We start from the raw sequence: 19,012 nt of genomic DNA on the forward strand, positions 1-19,012 counted from the left end.
GCAGTAGGTTGTCAGATAAAGGGCGGAGGAAGAAGAGGGGAAGAAATAGAGAGGAGATAGGTTGACAGGGAAAAAGAGGAGGAGATTGACAGAGAAGGGGTACAGGCATTGCTAAATCAATATCGTTCAAATAGGGAGACAATCCAAGTGTACCCCGGCCCTGACCTCTTTATACAATCTTTCAAAGATAAAATTATCCTGTCTAGGTTTGGTAGATCCATTGCCTCCAGAATATCAACTTTCCCAACCAGCATTACCACAGTCCTATCTAAATTAATTTTAATTTGTTCCATGCTAGCCTACTGACATGTTACTGAGATGAGGGCATTTGAGGGGACTGTTGGGATATGTAGTTCAGCATGGAGAAAATGTTTTTGAAACTGCCTTGGAACATAACAACATAAGAGAAGCCATGTTGGATCAGGCCAATGGCCCATCCAGTCCAACACTCTGTTTCACACAGTGCCCCCCCCCCCAAAAAAAATATATATATACATATATACACACACACATACACACACTGTGGCTAATAGCCACTGCTGGACCTCTGCTCTATATTTTTATCTAACCCCCTCTTGAAGCTGGCTATGCTTATAGCCGCCACCACCTCCTGTGGCAGTGAATGTCACGGCTGGGGCCGGGTCAGGCAAAGTCCAGGGGCAGTCCGAGGTCTGTAGCCAGTAAGCAGGAGGGTCCAAGGCACCAAATCCGAATCACTGTACAAGTATCGCAGGTCCGAGGTCCAGAAGCCGAGGTCAGGGAGTCCAGAAACCAAAGTCAAGTCGGAGTGGATGCTAGAACGTCAGGGAGATGACTAGTTGCTTCCACAAAGCCTCCTCCCAAAGCCTATAGCTATATAGCCCTCTGCTGGCTGTTGCCCATTTGGGCTAATTGCTGGCTCAGAGAGGCAGCCAGGATCCTGTTACAACTCAAGCATCCTTGCTCTTAGAAGGGCCAGAATCCTCTCAAAACTCAGGGCTCAGGGAGCGTCTTGCTTGTGAGCGTGCCACCCTCCTCCGATCCCTGAGGTCCTGGTGGAGGCGGTCACGCACACGCGCCCTCCGAGAGGGCGAGGCAGGGGGGCTGGGATCTTCTCCAGCAGGAGGCAGGGGCACTGGTGCAGGTGGCAGGGGCACAGTTTCTTCTGCAGGCTCCACTTCCTCTGCAGGGTCCCCAGCACCCATGACAGTGAATTCCACATGTTAATCACCCTTTGGGTGAAGAAGTACTTCCTTTTATCCATTTTAACCCGACTGCTCAGCAATTTCATCGAATGCCCATGAGTTCTTGTATTGTGAAAAAGGGAGAAAAGGACTTCTTTCTCTACTTTCTCCATCCCATGCATAATCTTGTAAACCTCTATCATGTTACTCCGCAGTCGACATTTCTCCAAGCCAAAGAGCCCCAGGCGTTTTAACCTTTCTTCATAGGGAAAGTGTTCCAACCCTTTAATCATTCTAGTTGCCCTTTTCTGGACTTTTTCCAATGCTATAATATCCTTTTTGAGGTGCGGTGACCAGAATTGCACACAGTATTCCAAATGAGACTGCACCATCAATTTATACAGGGGCATTATGATACCGACTGATTTGTTTTCAATTCCCTTCCTAATAATTCCCGGCATGGCGTTGGCCTTTTTTATTGCAATCGCACACTGTCTTGACATTTTCAGTGAGTTATCTACCATGACCCCAAGATCTCTGTCTTGGTCAGTCTCTGCCAGTTCACACCCCATCAACTTGTATTTTGTAGCCGGGATTTTTGGCCCCAATGTGCATTACTTTACACTTGGCCACACTGAACCTCATCTGCCACATTGACGCCCACTCACCCAGCCTCAACAGATCCCTTTGGAGTGCCTCACAATCCTCTCTGGTTCTCATCACCCTGAACAATTTAGTGTCATCCGCAAACTTGGCCACTTCACTGCTTACTCTCAACTCCAAATCATTTATGAACAAGTTAAAGAGCATGGGGCTCCGTACTGAGCCCTGCAGCACCCCTCTGCTTATTGTCCTCCACAGCAAAGACTGGAGGTTCTCTTAAGAAAAACTCAGTCATAAGAAGCTCCTGTGAGAGAAAGAGAGAGAGAGGTCTGAAAATTATAAATAATACATAAGTGGTGATTGATGACCCAGGGGCGATTATATGCTATTGCATATGTTCCTACCTGATAAAAAGGGAAGGGGGTGGACAGACATCCAGAAATGTGGAATGAAAGCACTGACATCCATAAGGAATGGACTTTCTCTGGTGCCTAATAACTTCACTTTCAAGGCAGGTCAGAACAGGTACTGATGACTGGGGAACAGGAGGCAGATGTTGCTTTCTGATTCTGCACTCTAAAAACAGCACTCTGAAAGTGCTCATCTGACTGCATCCATTATATGCTAATTTGCTACTTTTCCTTTACTTATATCTGTGGTAACTTCCATTTCAGTACATCTAAATAAGTGTGCATGCACACAAAAGTTTATACCTTGAATAAAACTGTTGGTCTTAAAGGTGCCACTGAATTTGAATTTTGTTTAGTTTTATTTCAGGATCATAAGAAAACAAACATGTCCACTCAAATAAGGAATAAAGAAATCTGTGCATTTTCTCTCAGTTCTTCAGTATCTCAGCATTGTCTGTTCTTAAAGCTTTTTTAAAAAGAAAAGATGACTGTAATGTGTGAATCACTGCAAATGAACCACCTTCAGTTGGAGCTCTAGATTTTAATCATCTGGTTTGAGAGATAGCAGATACTAAGGGCATTGCACATGGATGCCTGGATCAGCTCTCATCTCAGACATGGAATTGTTAAGTGGACAATCACTATTGGCCATAGCTTCTTATCTGCATAATGGGAATCACAGTGCCCTACCTCACTGGGTTATTCTGAGAGTTAGATAACTGGAAAACTCTTTGTGTTATGAAGTTGTTTAAATTTTTGTCGCTTTGATACAGTTATGAGAGCTATTTGCATGACTTTAGTGATGGGGTCAACATCAAGCAGCATTCAGTATCAGGGACTGTGATGTCTGAACCCAGAACTACATGAGCAGAGATTTCTCTTAGTGAGTTGCATGCAAATGTTCCATTCTCTTAAAGAAGGGCCATACCATCTGGTTGTCTGTCTCAGTACAAATATGTGAAGCCTGGCCTTTTGCCCTTGCTTGGTCAGTGGATCGATTCATTATCTCAGGGTCTCTGGGATGTAGAGCACTCTATAGGACTCTGGGATGCAATACACTCTATAGGACTAGAGACAGCACTGCCTATGGTTCTGGCTAGTACCTGATATTCGGAAAGCAGAGTGGTGATTGGTGTACATAGTGAGGGGGGAGTTGTATGGATATGTGTGTTTAAAGGGGGGGTCTGATACTATATGGGATGCTGGTGGCTAAAAATGCTCACAAGCAATTGTATAGCAAAGAAACTAACTTATGGCTACCTCAGTAACAGGCTTTCAAGACAAGTGCAAAGCAGAGGTGTTTGGCATTGTCTGCCTTTGCAAGAGTCTTCCTTGGTAGTTTCCCATCCAAGCACTCAGGGGCAATGTGACGCCCCATGGCGCCCTAGGCAGACTTGCTGCCTGGCGCCCCCCCCCCAAGCACCCCCTCTCCTCCCCTTGCATGTTATTTTCAACACAGGAAATGGCTCTAGCGCCGTGTTCTGGCTCTTTAAAGCCCCCCCTCCCCGGCTGAACACTTGAAACACGGCTAAAACCGTGACACGGAGGCAGGGCATGCTCACCAGCTCTCAGAAAGAGCATGCTGAAAGGACAACCCCTGCTGCTACTGACTCCCCTCTCCCATTCAGGAAGTGGGGAGGGGAGGAGTTAGTAGCAGCGGGGGTCATCCTTTCAGCACGCTCTACCTGAGAGCTGGTGAATGTGCCCCACCTCTGCGGCACGGTTTTAGCCACGTTTCGAGTGTTCGGCTGGGGAGGGAGGGGCTTTAAAGAGCCGGAACGCGGTGCTAGAGTTGGTTCCAGCATTGAAAATGACAATTTGCCACCCCCACCCTCCCAGAGCCCTAGAAAACCACCTAGTTTGCCTAGTGGGAGGGCTGGCCCTGCTTACTGATCCAGTTTAGCTTCTGAGATCTGATAAAATTGAGCCATACCATGCCACCTGCCCTCCCTGTATAACAAAGAACACACAATTATTTGCCAGTGTTGTTATACCAAATATAACTGTAGATGAATACTATGTCTAGTGAAAATTGGCCATCTGGTCTTTAGGCTATCTAGCTTTTGTTCAGTAAGTGTGGCTACACAGTGTAACAGTCTTTAACAAGGAAGATTTTTGAGCACAGTCTCTACCTCTTCATGCCCAAAGGCATACAATACACTGAGCCTAATGTGGCAATACAGATGAATGACCTGCAGCTATGATCCCATCAGCTAGAACACAGGGTGGGAGATAGGATGAAGGCTTGGCTGAGCCTCTACTTGAATGTAGCTCAAAAGACTTTCCTGCCATTATCTCCCAGCCTCCTTCTGGGTGAGCTTGAGGCTTAAAATAATGTATTTTAAATAAGCCAAAGTCTAAACAACATTTTAAATCCTAGCATCTGCATAGATACATGCTGAAGAATTTCCTTGTGAAGCTCAAACACTGTTTTTATTTAATTCTGCTTTTTTATAATTGAACAAAATATAAAGCAATTATACCAAAAACAGATGACAAGCATGTAGAAAAACATGACAGAATCAAGAATAATATGTTGGATCCAAAAAGCCACAAACTTTGCTCAAGTTGTGGAACAGATTTTTTCTGCTTTTGCCATCTTCTGTTCCTTGGATGGGTAATCCACAGAAATGGGAGCTCTTTGTTTGTATCAGAGGATGAAAGCATTTTCTATTCAAGCAAGAACACCTTTCTTCATTTATTTTATTGATTTAAACATTTTTATGCTGCCTCTTCACCCAGTCAGGGTCTACAAGATGGCTAACATTAAAACAATTATAAATACAGTTAAAATTATAAAATTCAATTAGAAACACATAAAAAACAACACTAGAAGGAGATCCAATAACCGTTGTTGGTGGGTGGTGTTCAACAGCAGGTGAAAGACACTGACAGATGAATCTCCCTGAGGTAAAAAAGGTAAAGGTAATCCCCTGTGCAAGCACCAGTCATTTCTGACTCTGGGCTGATGTCACATCATGACATTTTCATGGCAGACTTTTTATGAAGTGGTTTGCCATTGCCTTCCCCAGTTATCTACACTTTCCCCCCAGCAAGCTGGGTACTTATTTTACTGACCTTGGAAGGATGGAAGGTTGAGTCAACCTTGAGCCAGCTACTTGAATCCAGCTTCCACCAGGATCAAACTCAGGTCATGAGCAGAGAGTTTGGACTGCAGTACTGCAGTTTTACCACTCTGCGCCACGGGACTCCATCGTCTCCCTGAGGAGGGAATTCTAAAATGCTGGGGCCACAATGGAGAACTCTTTTTCTTGAGTCGCCACCCATCTAGCCTTATATGGCTTGGGCAACCAAAGCAGGGCCTTTAAGAATGTGTGTGGAGTGAGTTGGTTAGGCTCATATGGGATAAGGCAGGTCTTAAGGAATGTTGGTTCAAGGCTGTATAGGGGGCTTTAAAGGCTAATACCAGCACCTTGAATTGAGCCTGGAAGCACACTGGAAGCCAGTCTCGTAGAACAAAACTGGAGTGAAATGGCCCCCACAGCCCACTTCAGTCATCTGGCCGCAGCATGCTGCACCAACTGTAGCTTCTGGACAGCCCTCAAGGGCAGGTCCATATACAGCACATTCCAGTAAACTAATCTAGATGTCATTAGGGCATGCACCACAGTAGGCAGATCATTTCTGCCTAGAAAGAGCTGCAGAAGCTCACCAGCTGAAGCTCATGAAAGACACCCTAGTCACTGCTGCCACATGTTTGTTGGGTCCAGGAACACCCCCAAGCTACAAACCTGATCCTTTAGGGGCTGCAATCCAGCCAGAACAAGGGGTAGCCCATTTCCCTAGTCAGATCTTCCCCCCACCAATAGCACCTCCGTTTTGTCAGAATTAAATTTCAGTTTGTTAGTCTTCATCCATTCCAAAATTTCCTTGAGGCACCTGTTTACACTTTCTGCAGCCTCCATGTGATCTGCTGGTAGCCTGAGAGAGCTGAGTGTCATCTGCTTCTTGGTGGCAGCTCAGCCTAGATCTCTGGATGACCTCTCCCAGCAGCTGTATGTAGATAGTGAGAAGCATGGGGTGAAAGATGAAATATTGGAGAACCCCAAAGGCCAAGGGGACAATGAGCAGGTCCCCAGACCACACTCCAAAAACCACCCTTGGTGTAGGATTGGAAACAACACAAAACAGTGCCTCCCAGTCCTGAAAGGTGACCCAGGAGGAAACCATGATCAATGGTATCAAAAGCCCCCAAGAGGTCCAGGAGAATTAACAGGACTGTACTCCCCTGTCCATCTCTCAGCTTTTAGATCTAAGGCAATATCTAATAACATGAGTAGAAGTTGTAGATAAAATATGAACACATCTTACAAACTAAAGTTGAATGTTACTGCTTAAAGAAACTCTTCCAGTTATTTAGTGCTTGTTAAACAGTGTTCCCTCAAAAAAATATTTAAGTAGAACCACTTGATGTTCAACTTTTTTACTTGCCTTGACTTCCTTAAAGTAAACAGATTAGCCCATTTTTCCCATTATCAGTAGCTCCAAGATTCTTTCATAATGATTACTTAATTACAGTAAAGATACTTTTGTAATGGTTAAGAAGCTCTGTTCCAGCGGCAGGTAGTCAGGTTATCACTGCTACTCCCAGATTTTGCATGCAGTCAGAAAGAAACACAAAACTGCTTTTCAAGAGAATGTATGTCAGTGATCATTGCAGATCAGGATTTGAAATACTTTGTGTCAACTATACAAATGGTTGAAACTGTGTGTGAGGTAAGAAATCTGTTTTCATGGCTTGCTAAAAGATATAATAAAATAAAATCCAAACATCTCTTTCTGCAAGGGAAAGGATGCTGAATCAATTTAACCAACCAATCTCACATTTTGAGCACCTTAATTCATGTCTTTCTGGACTCTCTGTGCTATTTCAGTCAGCTACAATATTGTTCTTTTTTATCTGGAACTGTTAGATAGAATTAGCAGGGCACCATTCAACAGCTGCTACCTTTTGTTCTGATGACAGATTTGTTTTATTTTGTTTTATTAGCATTCAAGGAGAAAAAAAATAGAATAGTTTTAATTTGATAGCATTTTCTTCCCTATCCCTGCAGAGTGCAAAGTACAGAACAATTCTGGTTTTACTGGCAAGGTCTCCTTCAAAGGACAGAATGCTGGAATACAATGGTAACATGGCAAAAATGTTCTACTTTACAGATTGTGAAGGAAGAACTGGGAAACAAAAGTCAGTGCAGGCAGCTCTATTTTTTGGGTAAAAACACGGTACAGTTCCCAGTGCCCACAAGATAAGAGTTCACCAGATAATCACTATCAAGTAGGGTTGCTAACCTCTGGTGGGGTCTTGAAACCTCCTGAAACTACAACTGATATCCTCACTACAGAGATCACTTCCTCTCAAGAAAGTGGCTGCTTTGGATAGTGGACCATACACCAATATATTCTGCTGAGGTCCCTCTCCTCCCCAGGCCCTTGATCATCCTCATTAGTCTCTTCTGCACCCACTTGATTTTGTCCACATCTTTTTTGAAGTGAGGCCTCCAGAACTGCACTCAGTATTCCAGGTGTGACCTGACCAAGGCAGTATACAGCAGAGCTATGGGCTCCTGTGATTTTGATATAATAGCCCTTTTGATACAACCCAGGATTGAATTTGCTTTTTTTGCCACAGCATCACACTGACTGCTCATATTGAGTTTATAGTCCACTAGCACCTCAAGATCTCTTTCACACACACTTTTCCCAAAAGTGCATCCCCCATCCAGTATCTGTGTTTCACATTTTTGTGGCCAAGATGTTAGACTTTGCACTTATCATTGTTGAATTTCATCCTGTTTGCAACTGCCCACTTCTCCAGATTATTCAGATCTTGTTGAATTTTAACTCTATCCTCCTGGGTGTTTGCTACTCCTCCCAATTTGGTATCATCTGCAAATTTTATGAGCAGCCCTTTCATCCTTCATCCAGATAATTGATAAAAATATTGAAAAGAACAGGGCCCAAAACCGAACCCTGCAGCACCCCACTGGACACCTCTCTCCAATCTGATGGAACTCCATTGACAACCACTCTTTGGGTATGGTCCTATAACCATTTTCCTATCCACCAAACAGTCCTATAGTCTAGTCCACAGTCTTCCAGTTTGCCCATAAAAATGTCATGTCAAAAGCTTTACTGAAATCCAGGTAAACCATATCAACAGTGTTCCCACAATCCAGTAAGCTTGCTGTTTGATTAAAGAAGGAAACCAGTTGGTCTGGCAAGACCGGTTGGAGACAAATCCATGCTGACTTCCGTGAATCACCAGGTTATCCTTCAGGTGCTCACAGATTGACCCCTTTAAAATCTGCTCAAATATCTTTCCAGCAACAGAAGTCAGACTAACCAGTCTGTAGTTTCCAGGTTCATCCTTCTTCCCCTTTTTAAAGATTGGGATAACATTTGCCATCTTCCAATCTTGTGGGACATCCCCAGTTCTCCAGGAGGTCTTGAAACTGATGGACTTGGCCATTACACTGCTCAGCCCTATTTCCAGATCATTTGTAAACAATTAAAATAGTATTGGCAGCAATACCAATCCTACTGGGACTCCACTGCTTACTTCCCTCCATTGTGAGAATTGCCAATTTATTCATACTTGTTCCTTCTGGTCATTTAGCCAATTTTTCATCCATAAGAGAACTTGTTCTCTTCTCCCAAGACTGCTAAATTTACTCATGTCTTGTCAAAAGCCTTTTGAAAGTCCATACTGGGTCACTGTTGTCTACATGCTTGTTCATTTTCTCAAAGAATTCCAAAATGTTGGTGAAGCAGGACTTCCTTTTGCAGAGACCATGCTGAATTTCCCTCCGTATGATTTGTTCCTCTATGTGCCTAATAATTCTATCTTTGATTACTGTTTCTACTAATTTGACTGAGGCAGACATTAAGCTAACTGGGCTGCAATTTCCTGGTTCCCCTATGGATCCCTTTTTAAAAATCAGTGTATCATTTGCTATTCTTCAGTCTTCTGGTACAGTGGCTGAATTTAGTGATAATGGGTTAGTAGATCAACAGTAGTACATTTGAGTTCCCTAAGTAGTCTTGGTTGTATGCCATCAGGACTTGGAGACTTTACTGGTTCTTAATTTCTCAAATAGGTCTACAACTTCATCCCTTGGCACTTCAATATGACTCAGTTTTTCAGATCCCCTTCTTGAAAATAGTGGTTGTGGCATGGGTATATGCTCCAAAATTTCCACAGTGAACACAGGTGCAAGAAGTTTGTTGAGCTTTTATACCATTTCCTCATATTCCTTTAGCAATTTATTTATCCCTTGGTCATCTAAAGGCCCATCTGCTTCTCTGGCTGGTTTAGTGCTCTGGCTATATTAAAGAAATATTTATTGTTTGTCTTGATGCTTTTAGCAACCTGCTTCTCAAATTTTTCTTTCTTCATGTGTAATTATTAACTTATATTTCTTTGGCCAAAGTCTGTGGTCTCCTATTTTCAGTTCAGTGGAGAAGACCTCCTGATTTCTGCTTTTTATAGCCTCTTTGCCTTGCATTGTTAACCATGCAGGGATTCTTTTAATTTGGAAGTGACCATTGCATGGATCACTGTAGCCAAGTAACAAGTGGAGAGGTGAGGGACTAGTTGCTGAATCTGCCAAAGATATGAAAAGGCTGCTTTGGCAACCTCCGTGACCTAGGTCTCCATCAATAGGAAGACATCCCGTATCACTCCTAGGATTTGGATCCTGGGAGCTAGCATCAATGACATCCCACTCAGGGCTGGGAGCTGGATTCCCATGTCCAAACCCCTGCGGCTCTGGTACAGGACCTCCGTCTTCAGCTGGCTCTGCTGCAACCAAGCAGATACAGCCTTCAGTGCCCAGTCTAAAATCTCTGGGGCTGAGTTTGGCTGGCTGTCCATTAACAGGTACCTCTGGGTGTCATCAGCATATTAGTGACACCCAAGCCTGAACTCCAGAACAGCTGTACAAGAGGGTGCATATAGATGTTAAATAGTATTGGGGAGAGAATCACTCCCTGCGGGATCCCACAGTCTAAAGGGAATTGCTGGGAGACTCTCTCCCCTAGTGCCACTCTATGTCCCTGGTCCTGAAGGAAGGGGGAGAGCCACTGTAAGGCAGTCCCCCACATTGGTGAGGTGGTGGGTTAAATAAATAAATACCAACTTTCAACGTGCAGGAGTTTTTCCTAAGGCAGCATTCAAAAACATTACTCCTTAGTTTGTCATCTCTGGAGTTCCATTTCAGACCTTACCTAGATATACAGAAAATGAGGTGAAAATGAGATAGCAGAGTGTTGAGGTTGCAGAACTGACTCTACCAATTTGAATGGTTATGTTAGAAACTCTACCCCCTCTCCAAAGTGCTAAAGTTTTTGCTAGCAGGAAATTTTTATACAGGAGGGTGTTATACAGGGCTCTTCCATCCAGCAGTCTGAAGGACATCCAATTTTACTGCCTCGCAATTCTACAGCCTCATTCTGCTGCCTATCTAGGGCCTGGTGTACACATGTAACAGAGTAAGGTGAGGTGGTGGATCCTTGAGGTGGTAGAGCAAATGAGGATTATGGATTCTAACTCAGAATGTTGCTTGCCATCAACAGCTCTCTTCAAAAAGAAAACTAGCACAGAGGAGAAGAAGAGGAGGAGGAAGAAGAAGAGGAGAAGATTGGATTTATATCCTGCCCTCCACTACCTGAAGGAATCTCAGAACAGTTTACAATCTCCTTTCCCTTCCTCTCCCCACAACAGATGCCCTGTGAGGTAAGTGGGCAGGGCCAGGCCACCCATTAGGCACACTAGGTGGTTGCCTAGGGTGCTAGCAGGGCAAGGGTGCCAAATTCGGCCGTCCCCCCTTCCCATGCCTTAGACAAATTGCTAGTTTGCCTCTTCCTCCACCTGCCCATCCGTTCCCCTCCTCTGTAGCTTGCCTCTTCCCCATCCCTCCTCATTCTCTGCTTGCCCATCCTGCCTCCTCCTCACCCATTCCCTTCATCCTCCTGCCCCTTCTTGTCCTCCGCTCACCCATCCTGCCTTCTCCCTGCCAATTCCCTTCCTTCTCCTGCCCACCCTGCCTTCTCCCCATCCCTTCTCCTCCTCTGCTCGCCTGTCCTGCCTCCTCCCTGCCTCCTTCCGCCCGCCGCGCCTCCTCCCCATCCCTTCTCATCTTCCACTTGCCTGTCTCTCCTCCTCCCCATCTGCCTTGTGGGTGGTGGGGCGGAGCGACACAGGGCACTGCCACAGTGGGGGGCACAGGGTGTTGAGTCTGCCTGGGGTGCCATGCACCCCAGGGCCAGCCCTGTAGGTGGAGCTGAGAGAGATATGCCAGAAACTGTTCTTAAGAAGAACAGCTCTGCAAGAACTTGTGACTGAGTCAAGGTCACATCAGCAGGTGCAGGTGGAGGAGTGGGGAACCAAATCCGGTTCTCCCCAGATAAGAGTCCACACACTTAACCATCACACCAAACTGGTTCTCCCAGTGGGAAAAACCTTCTGCTCCCCCTCTTTGCATGCTGTCTTTAAAATGCTGGAGGGCCGTATATGGCTCACTGTGGGACTGCACATGCATTTATTCAGTGCATACACAGCCCCACAATGGGGAAAATAGTACCCCATGGTGGGGCTGTTTAATCTCAGAAAAACTGTGTGGGGCGAAGGCTACCCTCTCCACCAGAGTAACAGTTTCAGTGTGCTTGCAACCTTTAAAGGAACTAACATAATTGTTTGCTTGTTTAAAGGCACTAACATAATTGGTTGTATTCCCATACATGCTAGGTTACTGGGGTCACCCAGCCAAACTTGTGCCTCATTTATTTTCTAATTTCAGGGTGCTTTTCCCAAATGGAATCATCTGAAAATGGGATTGTCTGCCTGAATTCTGAAGTGGTGCATCCCATTAAACTACCTGCACATTCTATCACCTTCTTAGCACCTCATTCTAGTGCATGTCCAGACCAGGGCCAACCTTTCTTTACCCATACTGCATACTATGTCAAATGGCTCTTTTGTCTTGTTACAGCTGTGGATAGAAATAAACATGCAACCCGGATACACAGGCATTCTTCTTAAAGGATAGAAGATTTAGAAAGTTTCTAGCAGTGGTTTAATGTGGGTATATTCAAGAGCAAGTCTACTCAGAATCCTACCGAGATTTATTCAACTACCAGGAAAGTGTTTGGATTGCCCTGAAAGTCTGCATTTTCTCCTCCTTGTTTCATCTCTACTTATGCCATCAGAAAGGAAGCTTGAACGGTTTCTGTTGAATTTTTCTTCTAGCACTTGATTACATCATTTGCTGACACTCAGTTTTTACTGAGCACATTATAAATTTCTCTAGGGACTAGAAAATGTGTTTTTTAAGTGTGAACAAGATGTTCTGATAAATCAAAACATTTGAGTAGGCTTGATATTGGAGAGATTATTCTTTTTAAAAAAAACCTGCAAAAAGGACTATCCCCTTTATGTTGGAAAAGATGTAATTTAATTGGAGATTCCAAACATTGTTGGTGGAAGTGCAGATATGTATATTGATTTTGGAGACTTGTGTTAAATTTAATTTTTGAAATTACCAGATACAGACCACCATTTACCATGGAAGTGTTCATTATGAATTTATGGCTGGATTGTAAATTAACTCCACATACTTTGGAATTGGTAGAAAAATTAATAGCAGCTGCTAGAGCAGTAATAGCAAAAGTTTGGAAGTCCACCAAAACATTAACTACCACTGATTGGCTAATGAAGGTACAAGATTGTTGCATACTAGATAAAATTGCAGATTCTTTAACTCAACATGAATCAGATCCTTGTGATTCATCTTTTGTGGCTGTTTAGTTTTCTGTATTAGACTATTTAGCGTCTAAAAAAGATTTTTTTCTAAGCTTGAAGCTATTAATGCTGTATATTGATTTTATTTTTGTACATAATTTTAATCTATTTTTCTTTAAAGGGGATGTAAAACATTTTTTAAAATTATTGTTAGTATTATATTTCAGGTTGTCAACCAATTTGACTTTGTAATTTAATTTAATATGTTAGTATTTGCTTAACAGTAATGTTCATTGTATTTTTGAATATGTTGTAATCTTATAATAATAATATTTTTTAATTTATATCCTGCCTCCCTGCCGAAGCAGGCTCAGGGCAGCTTACATAGCTTAAAATACAACATTACAGTAATACAACAATAAAATACCCCAATTTCATAACAATTAATTAAATATACAATTACATTTAAAACAGCAATTAACATATCAATTTAAAACCACAATTTGATTTGGTGCTACGATGTTGATATAAAACATAGTTTTCATGGCAATGGTACAATAGTTCCACATTAAAAGCCAACTGGAAGAGGATGGTCTTGCACACCCGGCAGAACTGGTTGAGGCTCCGCAAGGCCTGTACCTCTTCTGGTAGCTGATTCCAGCAGGGAGCTGTAATCGAGAAGGCCTTCTCCCTTGTAGCTTTCAATTTGGCCTCCTTCGGCCCAGGGATGGTCAGCAGATTTTGCGAACTAGATCTCAGTACTCTCTGGGGAACATATGGGGAGAGATGGTCCCTAAGGTAGGCAGGTCCTCGGCCATATAGGGCTATAAAGCTGATAACCAGCACCTTGTAATGAACCCGGTACACAATTGGCAGCTAGTGCAGTTCCCGTAGCCTAGGCTGTATATGTTCCCACTTAGGGAGTCCCATTGACAGTCTGGCTGCTGCATTCTGCACTAGCTGCAGTTTCTGGGTTTGGCACAGGGGCAGCCCCATGTAGAGGGCATTACAGTAGTCTAACCTCGAGGTGACCATTGCATGGATGACTGTTGCCAGGTCATCACGCTCTAGGAAGGGAGCCAACTGCCTCGCCCTCCTAAGATGAAAAAAGGCGGATTTAGCGGTGGCTGCTATCTGGGCTTCCATTGACAAAGAAGACTCCAGTAGCACCCCCAGGATCCTGACCCTGAACACTATTTTCAGTGGCGCACCATCAAAAGCTGGTAGGGGAATTTCCCTTCCTAGGCCGCCATGGCTCAGGCAAAGGACCTCTGTCTTCACTGGATTCAATGTCAACCTACTTAACCTAAGCCAACCTGCCACAGCTTGCAGCGCCTGGTCCAGATATGAAATTAATAAAATTATATTAAAGAAACCCTAAAATTCTAGTTTTAAAGAAATTCTAATAAAAATGGAAAACCTAAAAAGTCTAAGCAAAATCTTACGCTCATTAATCCCATGATATTTACACTTTCTGAAAAGATAACTTGGATAAACATGTAAACAATATTACTTAAAGCTAATCACAGAACATTTAATTGACATAGAATATAAACACTAGTACTTAAAGTTAATCACAAAATATTGTCGTGAGCAATCTGGAATCATAATATTTTAAGGTGGTTTTACAAGTTGTGGTATTACAAGTCCATCCAACGCAGCTGAGGTAAGACAAGTAAAGTCCTCTCTAGCAGCAAGTTTTTGAGCTTTGCCCTGCCAAATAAAGCCTTCAGTGACCTTTCAGGAGTAAAAGCTTCTGAGCAGCTGGGATGACTCTGAACTTGCCAGTTGAGCTGTTGTGCTTATGCTAGCACCAAGTCCTGTACATGTGATTGTGCACTGATCAGCACGTAGTATTGGATCCAATGGTTTCCTTTACCTAAGCAAAGAAACTTCCATTGGAGAAAGCACCTTTTATTGGAGGATTTATTCTTTCCTCCAGTGATGTGAAATATCCTCTAATGGAGGATTTCTTACCTAGTGGAAGGCAATTATTGGATCCATCCTTTAGGTTTAGACCATGGAACATGCAACAGGGAAGACGTAAGCCATCTCCATTGCTACTTCACTGTGCTGATACTTTCAGCTTTTCTAGCCCAGATATTTTTCTGTACTGGATTCTAGCTGGAAGAAAAATACTTTAATCATCAGAGTAGGATGCAGAATGGGGCAGGATTTAGCTTGTCTTTCCCCTGTCTGCCTAGCATGTACTTAACTCTAAATAGCAAAATAGTTCAAGCAACTATGAACCATAGCTATATAGATTGAGAAAACACTCCCAAAGTGAACTGGTGAATACTGGAACACAGAAACACCAATTTGGGTATTCTAAATTCCTAGCATTCCTGCCTGCTGGTCTGTCCTCCCTTCCTGTCTACCACTGCTTCGGGAAATGAAATGAGACCGTGAAGAACTAAATCACTGTCAAATGGGAATCATTCCACCCACTTGATAACACTGGAAATAACTTTATTCAGATTTGGATTTCTGATATTTACAAACTGGTATTGTTTGGGTTGGGTTTTAATTAACAGCTTTTGGATTGCACATAATCCATTGCTCATGTCTGTAAAGTACCAGACTTGGAGACGAGCGTAGGGCAACATAGTTTATTCCATGGTACAATACAAGATGGAAGAGAGCGCACGCGGGCCGGGTCCCGCATATATACAGTTGCCGGACTATTCTTCCTGCTGGCCGGTCCAATGCAGACCAGCCGTATTTCCCGCCACAAGCTGTGATTGGCGGATAGTCGCGTCCAGCGCAGAGGCACCTGGATGTTACTCGGTTACCTCCGTGGCTGGGGTGGACTGATGTTATTTCGCTGTTGTGGCCTTATGAACTGGTTGCGTTCTGCGAACGCCATACACTACACTCCTCCCCCCTTAGTTAGTGACATAGTCCTGGAGGTAGGCGGGAGGTCGACGCTCCCGTATTGAACACCTTGGAGTTGCTTGTGGTGCCGGGGCTACTTCCGCATCCGGGGTTTCCCCGGGGGCTTGAGCGTTGGCGGGCTGTGGGTCTGGGTCCGAGGGTTGGTCCGCCTCTGCCAGTGGGTGTGGCCTGGGTGCCGATGCAGGAGTCGTTGGATGCCCCTCGGACCCTGCCCCCTCCCTCGTTTCCGTGGGTACCTCTGGGAGAGTCTGGCGGCGCAACTGGTCAATGTGCCGGTGTAGGATCTGGCCCCCCTCGGTGGATACCTCGTAGTGGCGGGAACCCACGACCCGTAGTACCCGCCCGGCTACCCACTCTGGGCCTGAAGCGTAGTTGCGGGCGAACACTGGGTCCCCCGCGAAGAACCCCCTAGCCGCGTCTCTGACCACCGGGGACCCTCGCACGTCAGAGGCTCTGTCGGGGTGTAGCCGGTCTAGCCTTGTGGTGAGCTTGCGTCCCATGAGGAGCTCGGCTGGGCTGACCCTGGTGACTGGGTTTGGAATGACCCGGTTGTCGAAGAGAAACGCGGCTAGCCGGTGGTCCCAATCGCCTTTCACTATTCTGCCCAGGGCCTCTTTTGTTGTCCGGACCATCCGCTCGGCCTGGCCGTTGGTGGCCGGGTGGAAGGGGGCTGACCGGATGTGTCTAATGAGGTACCTCTGGAGGAACGCCTGGAATTCCCCCGATGTGAACGCTGCCCCGTTGTCCGAGACTATGGTGTCCGGGATACCGTGGGTGCACAGGACCCTGCGTAATGCTCTAATGGCTGCTGCTGACGAGGTAGACCCTACGGGGATGACCTCTAACCATTTTGTGTAGGCATCTACAATGATTAGGAAGGTCTGCCCCTGGAACGGCCCGGCAAAGTCAATGTGGAGCCGGGACCACGGTTTCCTTGTGGTCTCCCACCATGTAGTTGGGGCGCTGGGTGGGTCCGGCCGCGACTCCTGGCATGTGCTGCATCTCCGGACCCAGTTCTCTATCTCCCCGTCCATCCCCGGCCACCATACGTAGCTCCTGGCCAGGGCCTTCATTCTCACTATGCCTGGGTGTGTCTCGTGAAGTGATTCCAAGACCCGTTTCTGTAAAGGGGGGGGGACCACCACCCTGCTCCCCCATAGTAGGCACCCTTTGTGGGCTGCAAGTTCCTCCCTTCGCATTTTGTAGGGTTTGAACTCTTCCCCCATGTTCCCCTCTGGCCACCCCCTCACCACCCAGTCGAGCACCCGTGCTAGGGTTTTGTTTTTTCCGGTGGCCTTGGCCACCTCCGCCGCGTGGAGGGGCTGATCCGGGAGTGACTCGATCGACATGACCTGGTGTGCTGGGGCTGGATCGGGGCCCGTGTCTGGGAGTGGCAACCGGCTGAGTGCGTCCGCATGACCCATTGCCTTTCCCGCCCTGTGTACCAGAGTGTAGGTGTACGAGTTGAGGAATTGGTTCCACCTCAACACCCTCTGGGACAGGATTTGGGGAGTTTGACGGTCTGGGGCCAACAGACCCAACAGCGGCTTATGGTCCGTCGCTATTGTGAACCGGCGCCCATACAAATAATCGTTGAATTTATGGACCCCCGCTACTATGGCCAGGGCCTCCTTGTCGATTTTTGCGTAGTTCCGTTCCGCCGAAGTCAGGGTGCGTGAGTAGTATGCGACCGGAACCTCCCGGCCATCCGGTAACTGGTGCCCCAGGACAGCGCCCACCCCGTACGGCGACGCCTCGCATGCCAAGATGACCGGAAGGCGCTCGTCGAAGTGGTGCAGCACCGCGTTGGAGACCAGAACGTCTTTAACTGCCTGGAAGGCGGCGGCTTGCTTCTTCCCCCACACCCATGGAGCTTTTTTGTCCAGTAATCGGTGTAGGGGTTCAGCAAGGGCCGCCTTGTGGGGTATGAACGTGTGGTAGAAATTGAGGACCCCCAAGAAGCTCTGTAGCTCCGCTTTACACGTGGGGGCTGGGGCTTGAACAATGGCCCTGGTCTTTTCCTCGGTCGGGTGGATTCCCTCCGCATCCACTGCGAAGCCCAGGAACTCCACCCGTGGCACCCCCAGCATGCACTTCTCCCTTTTAACTTTTAGTCCAGCGGCTTGAAAACAGCGGAGCACCTCCCGGAGGCGGTTGCGGAATTCCTCAGGGTCCGGGGCGGCGATTAAAACATCGTCGAAAAACGGCTGGACTCCGGGGATCCCTTTAAGGAGAGCATCCATTAAGGAGAGCCAGTTTGGTGTAGTGGTTAAGTGTGCGGACTCTTATCTGGGAGAACCGGGTTTGATTCCCCACTCCTCCACTTGCACCTGCTAGAATGGCCTTGGGTCAGCCATAGCTCTGGCAGAGGTTGTCCTTGAAAGGGCAGCTGCTGTGAGAGCCCTCTCCAGCCCCACCCACCTCACAGGGTGTCTGTTGTGGGGGAGGAAGGTAAAGGAGATTGTGAGCCGCTCTGAGACTCTTCGGAGTGGAGGGTGGGATATAAATCCAATATCTTCTTCTTCTTCTTATACTCTGGAAGATCCCCGGAGCCACGCTGACCCCAAACTGTAACCTGTTCACCCTGAACGCCCCCCTGTGGGTAACTATCTGTGCCTCAGCCGTTTTGGCGTCCACCGGGAGCTGCTGGTAGGCTTGTGCCAGGTCCAGCTTCCCAAAAATCTTTGACCCCGCCAGGGCTGCCAGGACGTGGCTGACTACTGGCACCGGGTATGGGTTGTCTTGGAGCGCTTTGTTAATTGTGCACTTGTAGTCTGCACATATCCGCACGTCCCCATTTGGTTTGACCGGAGTCACTATGGGGGTCTCCCACATGGCGTAATCGACCGGCTCCAGGACCCCTTGGGCTACTAGGCGGTCCAACTCTGCCTCGATCTTGGGCTTCAAGGCGAAGGGGACCCTCCTTGCCTTGAGCCGGATCGGTCTGACCGTTGGGTCGAGCGGTAGGGAGATGGCCGGGCCCTTGTAACTACCCAGCGACCCATCAAATACGTCGGGGAACTCTCCGCACACCTCCCCGAACCCTCCTGCTGTGGCCATGCGTGCCACCTCTATTCGGATTCCCAAGGGGCCAAACCATGCAAGACCCAACAGGGTGGTAAGCGGCCGCTTGACCACCAGGATGTCTAGGGGGCCTCTGAAGGACCCCCGCTCCACCTGCA

This window comes from Heteronotia binoei, chromosome 4, assembly GCF_032191835.1.
Source record: "Heteronotia binoei isolate CCM8104 ecotype False Entrance Well chromosome 4, APGP_CSIRO_Hbin_v1, whole genome shotgun sequence".
Lineage (NCBI taxonomy): Eukaryota > Metazoa > Chordata > Lepidosauria > Squamata > Gekkonidae > Heteronotia > Heteronotia binoei.